An 11,469-nucleotide genomic window follows, 5' to 3' on the forward strand; every position below is an offset into this window, starting at 1 on the left:
AGTTTGCTTACTTAGGATTTACAAACACAGCCAACCACAAGGACAGGTTTTATAGGTGTCTGGTCATGTTATGTAATTTTAAACTCATCCATTTTATCATCGTGATGACAATTTCCATTTTAGATACAAACAACATATCAAGTCCATATTTAACCAAACACATGCATGTATTTTTATATAAATCCATTTCACGTCATGAATTCAAATCATGGTACATCGAATGCAGTTTCCTGCCAATAGTATGCACAAACACATAGCCCAAACCGATGTGAATACGTAAAACCCGGGGACTTGGATGCTAATTCCATAAAATATTGTAAATACTGTTTGTAAACAGTATTTCAGCCGGTTTGCTTTTGTTTCCATACGAGGCTGATTAAGTTGAACAGCTTATCAGTTCAGGTAACCGAACTTGCAAGGTCTTTCATTTACCTTGAGGTACTAAGTATATAGACATGTGATATTATATAATTTTAGACTTTTGATAAAGTCGATAAATAGAGAATAAAGCCCTCGGTCTGATATTGGTCTTCGGGCTGATATGGCATGTGATATGGATTTTACCATGTTTTATTCTGTTTATCATATACTTCAATGCTGAAAGTATTTACGTCAACACCAACAGTTCAACTCAACATATTTTTTATTAAACAAAATATGTTTTTAATTGGATGACATGTCTTTTTTCACAGTATTTGGGTTCCTCATCTGTTCTACAAAATGACGAGTTGACTCCTCCGACTCATCAACACAAGTACGAGGAAACTCCTCCTCCGATCTGTCATTCGGTTAATTTGTAGCTTCACTGGACTGGCTCCGTTTATATATTAAATAATCAAGTTCCATTATGCGATCTGCAAGTGAGCTAAAGCCCTCGGTCTGATATTGGGTCTTCGGGCTGATATGGCATGTGATATGCATTTCACTAAGTAATATTCTCTATTTATTTATCCGAGAAAAAATGTCAACCGGGGACGAAATGACGTATTCACACGTTGTCCATGCATTCGAAACAGGTTATAATTCGTTGATAAATGGGAGAGGCACCTTGTGATGGGTAATTGAATGCACCTGTTGTCTGTTGTCAATATGTGGGCATGAATAGCGTATAGCGAGTATCAAATTGTAATTTCATGACAGCTAGGTGTGGTGACATAATGAAAGATAAACAAAATTTGACTATGAATTATCCCTTAAAATAGATTACTGTCATGCATATTTGCATTAATGGGAAAGTATATGTAAAAAAAAAATATAAATAAATTAAAATTAAAAAACAAAAAACAAAAACAAAACAGTGACAACTGTATTTAGCAGTATCCCAACTTCTGCTTAATTCCTTTTGTAATATGTATCATGTATCATTAAATAAAAATAGCATAAACAAATTCATTTACAAGTTTATGTTCCAAATTGCAGATTTATAGCAGGTTTTGTATTGTTTCTTTTTCCATATATAGGGGAAATGTTTCATATTCTTTACTTGACAAATCACTCGGCTTAACCTTTCACGACTGAAAATATATTTTCGTCATTAATAGAATTTAAAAAATTTTGCAATGTGAAAAAAATATTCATCTGACCTCAATCTGACCCAAACGCTTCGTAAAAACGTAAAAAATAACTACGCGTCAGTATTTCTGCGAAGATAGTCAAAAACAAACAACCTGTTCTTTGCAAGGATGCCTGTTTAATATAGTTCAACAAACAGTATTTAAGAATAATATAATAAGTCGTATTCCAAATTTGATAATAATGAACTATTCCAACAACATGAACACGTGACCATTCAACAGCCATGGAGCGGGGGTTTAATTAGCATACCGGTATGTGAGTAGAATATTTTGTGTAAAATAATGGAAAAATACATATTTTTTTTTTTTTTTTTTTTTTTACATGTTTTAGACTTAATATTGTTGGCCAGTTTCGGACTACATTTTGCATTGTGAGGGTGGACGTTTTATTGGTTTAAGGTTTGAAAGGGGGAATTAATTTGTATATAAGTAAATGGGTGTGTAACCTGAGGCTGTGTCAATGTCTGTGTCTATGGGTAAATGTATGTGTAACCTGAGGCTATGTCAATGTCTGTGTCTATGGGTAAATGGCTGTGTAACCTGATGCTGTGTCAATGTCTGTGTCTATAGGTAAATGGCTGTGTGACCTGAGGTTATGTCAATGTCTGTGTCTATGGGTAAATGGCTGTGTAACCTGATGCTGTGTCAATGTCTGTGTCTATGGGTAAATGGCTGTGTAACCTGAGGCTATGTCAATGTCTGTGTCTATGGGTAAATGGCTGTGTGACCTGAGGTTATGTCAATGTCTGTGTCTATGGGTAAATGGCTGTGTAACCTGATGCTGTGTCAATGTCTGTGTCTATGGGTAAATGTATGTGTAACCTGAGGTTATGTCAATGTCTGTGTCTATGGGTAAATGTATGTGTAACCTGAGGTTATGTCAATGTCTGTGTCTATGGGTAAATGTATGTGTAACCTGAGGTTATGTCAATGTCTGTGTCTATAGGGAAATGCATGGCTGTGTAACCTGATGCTGTGTCAATGTCTGTGTCTATGGGTAAATGGCTGTGTGACCTGAGGTTATGTCAATGTCTGTGTCTATGGGTAAATGGCTGTGTGACCTTAAGTTATGTCAATGTCTGTGTCTATGGGTAAATGGCTGTGTGACCTGAGGTTATGTCAATGTGTGTCTATGGGTAAATGGCTGTGTGACCTGAGGTTATGTCAATGTCTGTGTCTATGGATAAATGGCTGTGTAACCTCAGGTTATGTCAATGTCTGTGTCTATGGGTAAATGTATGTGTAACCTGATGCTGTGTCAATGTCTGTGTCTATGGGTAAATGTACGTGTAACCTGAGGTTATGTCTGTGTCTATAGGGAAATGCATGGCTGTGTAACCTGATGTTATGTCAATGTCTGTGTCTATGGGTAAATGGCCGTGTAACCTGATGCTGTGTCAATGTCTGTGTCTATGGGTAAATGGCTGTGTGACCTGAGGTTATGTCAATGTCTGTGTCTATGGGTAGATGGCTGTGTGACCTTAAGTTATGTCAATGTCTGTGTCTATGGGTAAATGGCTGTGTGACCTGAGGTTATGTCAATGTGTGTCTATGGGTAAATGGCTGTGTGACCTGAGGTTATGTCAATGTCTGTGTCTATGGATAAATGGCTGTGTAACCTGAGGTTATGTCAATGTCTACATGTGTCTATGGGTAAATGCCTGTGTAACCTGATGCTGTGTCAATGTATGTGTCTATGGGGAAATGAATGAATGACCTGCAGTTGAGGCTATGTCAATGTCTACTGCAGAAATTACCTTTCATGCTGATGTTAACACAATATTTCCTATATCTGCCCCTGACCTGTGACAGAAACTCTAGTGCTGCTGGTTTTAGCTAATATTTCTTCAATCAAATGTATAAATATCTGCCTTTGGATATGGTACTTTATAATAAAAGTTATTTTGGAACATTTTCTTCGGGTTGGTAAAGTAAATATGATAGAAGTTATATGACACAACCAATATGATACTAGTATATAACACAGGCGCTTGCATAGAAAATGAGAATTTAAAAAAAAATGATATCAGTGGTATGTGTACTGTGTAATACAACAGATTACACATACCACTGTCAAATACATTTTTTTTGAAAATCACATTTTCTATGCAAGCGCCTGTGGTATATAAGAGTGTGTCGTTTCGATGACTACGGTGTCACCTAATACTGTGCCAGTGTAGTCATCGATACGTCACACTCTCAAATATCATATTGTTTGTGTCATATAACTTCTATCATATATAATAAAAGTTATCACCCCCTTTTATCCAGTAACTTCTTATCAATACAAATGTGACATCTCAATATTGGCCTATCCATGTACATATTTATACATTTTTATATCATTATTTGCTTAACTTTGTTCTATTTAACTAAATTTCTATCCATCTGTGTATGACTGGAGAAAATTTATATAGGCTTAACCTGCTATCTAAACAAATTGCATGTTTTGTACAATAACATTAAGAAATGAATGTACACTCGGGGACGTCACGACTGCTTCATTTGCAAGTTGGGTGGTCATTAAATTTGAGCGGAGAAACTACTTGAGGTCGTACATAATTATTGATTTAGCACGAGATAATCGAAGGTGACCTTGGCGGACTTTTTTGTCTGACTATGCATAATCAGCGTCCAGGTTACATCTATAATCCTAGCACTGCTTATATATGAGGCAATAAGCCTTGTCTCGTTTCGTAATCACATGGATAGCATATCATTTGTTCAGCATTCAGGGACCAAGGAGTACTGACGCGCCCAACAGTTCAGGTAGGTAACACAAGTGCGTCCTCTTATATTCCTTAAGATGTTTGTCATCTTCGCTAGCCAAGGCTTCTGATTACGTTACACTTCACGAACCCTTGGCTGATATAGGCGTCAGTTCTGGCCCTCTAGCGGCGATTCGAAATGACCACCCTTCACGCATAAAATTTTCGACCAATCAAAACAAGCGTTACCGATTTACTTCATCGGTGATGTTTACAAACACACATCGAGGTTTGGTGTCATTTCGATGAGATATGTGATCAATGACTTATATGAATTGATCAAACACTGCGAATGTTCCCCCAAAGATTGTGATTTTTGTATTTAGGTAAAATGCCATGACATAGTCGGCAATGTAGCTCTGTACTGGGTGCCGCATTTTTTGTTTACTGCGAAACCAAGCCAGAATGTAAAACGCGATTTGATTGGATGCCCTGGGATTCCAGGGCGCGACGGTTTGAACACGACTATATCCGCCAAGGGTTCGTGGAGTGTAACGTTATCAGAAGCCTTGGCTAGCGAAGATGGATGTTTGTAGGAGTGTCTACTTTGATATACGAGACGTGTCACATTTTTCCTAGTCAAACATTGTTTTTATCGGGGTGCACTGTTTCTTATCAAAACCTGTTTCACACATCACCTTTTGAATAAGATCATGCCAGTATATAACTACTACTTATATCTACAGATTAAAAGGTCATAATGGATTTTCGCGTTGAGTTATATTTCAACAGCAATCGAAAGAGAAACCATCAGAATGATCTGTGAAGAAGCACACTTGTTAAACCACCTATAAATATGAATTATAGTTACTATTTGTTATAGAGAGCGCAGCTCGAACGGGCGAAGCCCGTTCGCGGAGCGAACTTAATGGTAGAGATGTCTCGGAAACCCCCCCTTTTCCCCCAATATACTTAGAGTTCAAAAACTTTCTCAGTAACCGGAAACAGGAAGTCACGACAAGATCCAGTGTTGCGCAAGACTGTATTCAAAGTCACATTCTCGGGAGATTACAAAATATCAAGATTTTAACACTAGTTAGAATTTGTTAATAAAATTTATCACGAACAAGTTCTTAATTTTTTATATTCAAAACGTAACGGTATAATTTTCAACGAAAATATTTCCGGTGTTTTGCGAGTGCAGCTCCGGTCCGTTCGAGTTGCATACAAGTTTACCAAATATAGCACATAAAATAAAGAGGACTTCCAATTTGTTTTTTTGTCGTCTGCTGCTCATCTGCGAGATCTGCTGTCCCGTCACCTTGTCATCGCTTAATCAGTCTATTTTAAGACTTATTCTACGATTAGTTTTTGTAGTAAGTTATCTAAATAATAATTCTTGTTGATATATACTTTATTACAAAACAGTGTATAGATCTGTTGGCAATATATTCATTTTGTAACGTGGGATTTACTATTCTAGTACACTAGATTATGTGTGCTTGTTTCTCGAATTCCATGGGCACCGGGATTGCTGCGCTCTCACATAGGCCATGCCTAAAATTATATTAGCATTAAAATTCTAACTTAATTAAATAATCAATGTTTAAACACCAGCATCCATGCAATTAGTATACATTGTGTCTTTGTTCTTTTCATGTACTGTATTACATGTTAAACTACCTGTTTGATAACTGTAAGTTTCTATTTTGTTGGAAAGTGTTATATAGACAATGAAGAGCAAGAGGAAATATATAACAATAGCTTTTCATCTTTCGCCACCAGTTAGACATGCATGCAAAACGTTTTGGTGATTACACTCTACTAAGGACGTCCGCCATCTTGAATTCGTTGCTATGCAGAGGATTCAAGATGACGGCCCTATAACTCCTAAAACCTACACATCCCCTTTAGCAAATTTTAGTAGGAATTTTTGCGTTTTTGGCGGATCATTTCTCCTAAAGTAAATTCAATTATGGATTATTGCGTTCATGGCGGATTAAAATTTTAGTATGAATTTTCGCGTTCTTGGCGGATTATTTCCCCTTAAGTAAATTTTAGAAGTGATTTTTGCGTTCCTGACGGAACATTTACCATTAAACAAATTGCGTCAGAGATTTTTGCCTCCTTGACGGATTATTTCCCCTAAAGTAAATTTCATTAGTGATTTTTGCGTTCTTGGCGGATTATCCCCTGAAGTACATGGCGGAATATTTCCCATTATTTTCCCTTAAGTAAATTTTAGAAGGGATTATTGCGTTTCTGGTGGATAAAAATCTAAGTAGGGATTCTTGCGTTCTTGGCGAATTATTTATTACCAAGTAATTTTTTATTAGGATTTGTTTCCCTTCTTGATGGATTATTTCCCCTTAAGTAAATTTTATTTGTGGTTTTTTGCGTTCTTGGCGGATGATATCCCCCGAAATAAATTTTAGAAATGGATTTTTGCTTTCATGGCGGAATATTTCCCCCTTAAGTAACATTTACAAGGTTTTGCCTTCTTGGCAGATTATTTCCCATGAAGTAAATTTTGATAGGGAGTTATGCAATGGGTTTTTTTTGAGTTCTTGACGGATTATTTCCCCTTAAGTAAATAGTAGTTGGGATTTCCATACTTTCCATTCATATTCACAGAGTTTCTTAACATTGTATTTACAAGCAAATAAATAAATTGATTGCATTAACCTTGAATACTCAATTTCACAGCTCAAATCAGTATGGTAGAACCCCAGAGTCCCTCTGGTTGCTGTACAAAACACAAATTGTATGTTCCCTATGAAAATTGTGTACGTCGCACCTGGACCCGGACCCGATCCCCATATTACACTATTACAACAACAGCTAAATGGATAAATTTCATTTCTTCACGTAAATTCATATAAAAATTGAAAAAACTGGAAAGACTTTGGTGAAATTGGTGCTGCGGCTTGCGCAGCGTAGTCTGTACGAGTTCAATGCGATAGTAGCCGTCTCTACCGAACAATGAGCAGGTGTGGCTGGTTGCAGTGGGATGCGTTTGTTTTCTTTCCGCTTGACATTTCTTCTTCCATTTTCTTCATCTCGTCCCCGCCCTTCCTCAGCTGTTTGTAGATCACTGTGTCGATGTCCAGAGCTTTTATGTCGCGCTTGCAGATAACTTTGTATCACAGTTGGGGACGGGCTCGGGGTCTTTGCCGGTGGCAAGTTCCTTGGAGATTCGACCATCCTCCATGCGGCGTGCGCAGCGCAGTCTGCGTTGCCCGAGCAGCGTGTATATGGTGGGGAAGCCGCCCACAGAAGGACCTCGGTGTTGGGTATCTTGTCTCTCCAACTGTCGCCGAGGAGGAGTCGAAGGCATCCCATATAGAAGCTGTTCAGCTTCCATTCTTGCTTGTCGTGTGTTGTCCATGTCTCACTGCCATACATGCTGAAGATGCATGCGTTGTACACTGCCATCTTGTTCGTACTGGTCAGCTTTGGGTTCTCCCATACACAACTTGTCTAATAATTAAGATTTAAACTAGAGCCGGTGTCACAACGAAGCACGTGGCAGTTTAGGTATCATATAAAGTTGATTTCATTTTGAGGTAGGAAATAAAGTTTCTCCAATGAGATCATCATGTTGACCGTTAAACTTCCCCGTGATCAACATAAATGTATCTCACAAAACTTTCTGTTGTTATTTATAAGCCCCTGCTTGGATTTTCAAAATATCTTAAAAACAAAAAAGGTATGGGTATGAGAAGCTTAAATCTGGAAAAGTTCGTTTCAGAATTAATTCTGTGAAAAATGGGACCTCCTTGACTAACACCTGTGTCACTGTTAGAGGTGCTGCTATATAATCCCTCCAGAGTATTATATGACACAATTACCATAACATTCAATCATTGTGTTCAGAATATTCCAATTAACATTTTGATACCAAATATTACGATATTTTATTGCTCATTTAGGCAACAAAAAAACCAAAAAAAAAACCAAAAAACAAAAACTCTATCACAAATGAGAAAATCCCCATTTTGGACAACTGGATTTGCATAGTTCCATAACTAGTCTACATTTAGTCTAACTTTATAATTGGTTGCTAATTATATCTTTCAACATGACGATTTAAGAAAAAAAATGAAAATCGGTAAGTTTGTCGTTTTACACATTTGCTTTGAAAAACCAAACATATAGATTCGTGACCTTTGTCCTTAAGCCTTTGTTTCTTAATAACCAAAAGTCGGTGAGTCTTGATGTTTGTCCATGTGAAATGGTATCATTTTAGTTAACATTGGTGACACTGACCTTTGTTGAAAGTCACACTAATGCGATTTGCTGAAAAAATCACAATGCGTGTGAAATAGAGTTGAAATGGCAAGATTTTAATGCAGAATATTGGGTTCAATGACGCGACTTTTTATATACTAAGACTTTATATTACAGATAGAGTGACTGGTTTTGATTTCGTCAGTTCCAAACCATTACATTGTGTCACTTTCGAGATGTCAACTGGAGATACAACTATTGCAGTTTCAATACATTGCAAAAAAAAAATCCTATACAGCTCGATTCTTGTGAAAACAACTCAAGTGATTGTTTGTTTGAACTTGAGTGTCGCATGGGCTGGTAGACTGTTGATCATGGTGACGAACATGGCCCAAGAAATACAAAATGCAAACAACATGTGCACACATACCAACTGTTCGTTTGACTGTTGGACAGACACAATAGTAGTCTTGTACAGGGTCGTCTTGGTCATTTCTGTCAAACGCAATCCAAACATTATATTTGGTCTATGATCTGTGCCTTGAATGGATTTGACCTCGGGTGAGATTTTCAGCGTGCTGGTAGACCTACACTTCAAAGTCTCCAGCTGGTGTCAGATGCTCTGCAATGTACCTTGATGATACTTTTAACTGATACGATCCACAGGTTACCGTCTCCAGATATTCCATATCAAGTTTTGGAAACTCGATCGCACATGCATCAAGTTTAACCCATTTGACGGGTAAATCAGCGACCCTTGAGGCTAAACGAATTGGGCACAGCCAAACGGGATTACATGCGATCTGCAAGGCGTCGGTCCCTCACACCCCTCTCTGGTGTAGACACATAAATTGCTCCGCGTACAGCATTCAGTGAAGCTGTTGCTACTTTCACCAGTTTTCCTATTACGTTAAGGAAATAGTTTGAACTGATCTATTCTCTGAACAGTTCCCACTGTTTCAGTCTTCAATGGTAATTCTCTACTACTTGACTTTGTACACTGGCGGTCACCGTTGGCAGTCAGTGTATCATGCTGTGTTTGACCTGGTAGAAGATAGGAAGGCATGTACACGTAAACCCCTGAACCTCGGAGCAGGTCCAGCACATCCCTAAACCCCCGGTTAACAATCACATTGTCATCATCACTGAGCCACAAGTTCCAGGTGTTCAAATGATTGAAGTATTATTTTTAAGATATTTGCATCATCTAGTACATACCCGTCTGGAAAGATAATGCCCATGAACTTAACATAGTTGCGTTTCTTTTACCCACAGTATGAGGATCTTTGAAGAGGGTGATCAGCATTTTTTTGAACAGAGATGTAAGTACCATCAAGGATAACAGTTACCTTGCCCCCATAAAAACATCTTATAAATGCACTCTTGTGGCATTTAGTGTCCTCACGACTAATATGTCTTGGACCAAGGAAACTAAACACAACAGTCTGGCTCAATGCTTGCAAGACGCTATAAAATGTGCGAGACACATACTGTTTTTTTTTGTTCGACCACAAATGATACCATGCTGAGACCATAAAATAATCGTCTTTAATTTCACGCAGAAAAGAAATAAAGCATGAAATGTAGAGGAGCATGATCCTCTATTGATATGGGTTGCTGTTCAGAGGATAGATAACTTTTGCAAAAAGCATATTTCTAATGTTATAACTATTAAAGGTCATTTCAAATCATAACTAATGTAATTGATGTGGTTTGGTATGTCTTTCAAATAGAAAAATAGTAGTTTTTGCATAAAAAACATGATAGGCAAACCGTACTGATTATTGGTATTTATCCATAGGGCATGTTTGGCATGCTAAATAAAGCATTTTACCGGTTTTGAAACTACATTATTTTTTGTCTGTATACAGCATATATATGTGGAAAGTTTTTTAGAAGTATAAAAGGTACACTGTGATTAGAACCATACAAAATCATGTTGACAATGTTGGATATATTTTTTTTTGTTTTATCAAAAAATTGCATATTTTTCTAATTAAAAGTGTCACTTTGCTTACTTCGTGTATACTAATATAACATATTTGGTATGACAATAACTGTAAATTTATACACTATACAATGATATCAGTTATTTGAAAATTGACATTCACCTGTGACAAAAATCAAGCGTTTTGTTAAGAGCACCCCCGTCACTCAATCTGGTTTTATGCAAGGAGGTCCAGTATGACTATTCCGTAGTGATAATGACTAATCCTTTATGGGGATATGGTTTATTTTCATATATCTACATACGAGGAAAATATGAAAGAAATTGATTCGGGGGCAATTGTTGACTCCACCTTACAGCATCCCCCCCCCCCCCCCCCCCCCCCCCCAAAAAAACCCCTTTTTGTCATGAATGAAATCATGGGACCTTCCTAGAAGTGAAAGATAATGATCTATATTAGATTACTGAGGAATAAAAACATACCGTGGAAATAAAAATGATACAAAACATTAGTGTTTTTTCTATTCACATAAACGGAAGAAGCTATCTCCCCTATACAATGCGCGCTCAAAGGAGTAATAACTTTTACGAGCTGTACTCAAACGTAGGTCTTGCGTTCGACTGGAATGATCTTTTCTCGGGAGATCGCAGTGTTTCAAATCCCATCAATTAAATGTATGCTAAAGCAATTAGAATTACAAAATTTTAAATCTTAAACCTTCCTCGAATTTTATTTTTGAACTTATTTTCACTGTGATGTAGTGGTTGGATATAATACTAGATTTCTATTAAGTAAAATTTCTACCGCCAAACGAAACACTATTTAAGGGGAAATAACTCATATAGAGATCTAAATACGTACTTAAATGCTCACGAAAGAGCAACGATGACGACCATTTTGATGAAACTCCTATTTTATACTACTGATAAGAAAGCTTCCCATCCATGATTTTCTACAAGAAAATGTCCATATCTTGGCAAAAAACACACAATATCTTGGAAAACCCTA

Source organism: Pecten maximus, chromosome 2 (assembly GCF_902652985.1).
Source record: "Pecten maximus chromosome 2, xPecMax1.1, whole genome shotgun sequence".
Classification (NCBI taxonomy): Eukaryota; Metazoa; Mollusca; class Bivalvia; order Pectinida; family Pectinidae; genus Pecten; species Pecten maximus.